At 39.1% G+C, this 1,616-nt stretch overlaps 1 non-coding gene across 1 annotated transcript; it reads right to left on the reverse strand.

Annotated features, from left to right (window-relative positions):
- Positions 1 to 1,192: 1,192 nt before the first annotated feature.
- LOC140870170 (small nucleolar RNA R71) lies at positions 1,193 to 1,298 on the reverse strand. The gene has a single exon (XR_012147145.1). It is a non-coding gene; the product is annotated as a small nucleolar RNA R71 (small nucleolar RNA).
- Positions 1,299 to 1,616: the final 318 nt, after the last annotated feature.

Consider the following 1,616-nt stretch of genomic DNA (forward strand, 5'->3'; position numbering starts at 1 on the left):
AAAACTATAATCACTGGGCAATACCCATCTCTAGGTGAAAGCCTACAATCCCATATCCTGGATAAACCCTATGGCAAGAAATCTCAATCGCATCATCAAATACGATACTAAGTCAGATGATATTCTCAATCATCATTGGTAGAAATTCGACTATCGACTAGTCTAGCAGTATCTCATAGGTAAAAACCCACCTGCTCAAAACATACACTCGTCAAGGAAATCCCTCCAAGACTGGTTCTCATAGCAGAACACTCAAACTAATATCTCTGACATAAGCCAGATGATATCTAAAACATTGATATCAAACTCAATATCTAATCCAAGGTCATACCTCGTCGTGATTTTTACCAAAACTCTAGACTGAGTAACCTTCCCACCGCCATCCCCCCTGAAGCGCAAAGGCTTCCAGGTACACCGACATAGGGTCGCGCCTCCTCACTTCTAACCATGGTCATAGTCCACAACTCTCGGCATATTCTCGACCTGGCATCCTGATGAAAACCCATCATCATAAGTTCATAACCTAAAGAGGTCAAACAAACTACTGTTCTAAGAAAAAAACCTAGAACAAACCACATGTCAAACAGTTACAATCGGCTCACTCAAAACCTATGAGTTACAACAGTTGAACACAAATCAACTAAAACCAAGCCAACCTTAGCAAGATCACTTGCAGTTATTCACAAAGTGCAGGATAAATCTCAAATAATGCATGTACCATTGTTTCAAGTTATGTACAATTCTTTATTACAATCTCATGTAATACAAATTCAGTATTCCAAAAATACAACGAAAATGTACAACCAATAACTTGAAATGATACAACCAGATTCTGATGATTCATTACAACTGCAATACTGTTTAAAATTACAACAATACAGTATTTTATCATTGTACTTGTCTTGATTTCTTGAGCATGAAGCTTCTGATCGACACACACATCAATACAACATACTCATGCCCAAATCTCTCGATATCTCGTCCTGTCAATACTTCCGGAGAAATAACACGAGCTCACTAACCAGCTATGCTCTGCATCCTGAAGATATTATTCGTTTATGTTTGTTTCCATTTTCTCTTAGGGATCAGGCGAGGAGTTGGCTGCAGTCACTGCTGCTAGGAAGCATTACTACATGGGAGGACATGGCTGTCAAATTTTTAGCGATGTATTTTCCACCTGCCATGTCCACTCAGCTTAAGATTGAGATCTGTACCTTCAAGCAGCATGACTCAGAGCAGTTATACGAATCATGGGAGAGATACAAGGATTTGGTGAGGCGTTGTCCTAATCATAATTTTGCAAACTGGGAAGAAATTGAGTTTTCTCTATAATGTATTAAATACGCATACTAGGATGTCAGTGGACTCTACTTTTGGAGGTACAATATTTTCTAAGGACCCTATTTAGGCCCATGAGATGCTGGAACATATGACTATTAATAGTTTTCAATGGCCGTCTGAACGAATAAGAGTCAAGAAGTTTGTCGGAGTGTATGCAGTTGACCCTATCACATCTATCTTTGTCCAACTGTCTGCTTTAACTACATAAGTGGCTTTATTAAATAAGATAAGTGTCGCAGATCCAGCAGGTGTGTCGGTTTCCATCTAGGAATCTC

The sequence above is a fragment of the Henckelia pumila genome, chromosome 4, assembly GCF_033568475.1.
Source record: "Henckelia pumila isolate YLH828 chromosome 4, ASM3356847v2, whole genome shotgun sequence".
Lineage (NCBI taxonomy): Eukaryota > Viridiplantae > Streptophyta > Magnoliopsida > Lamiales > Gesneriaceae > Henckelia > Henckelia pumila.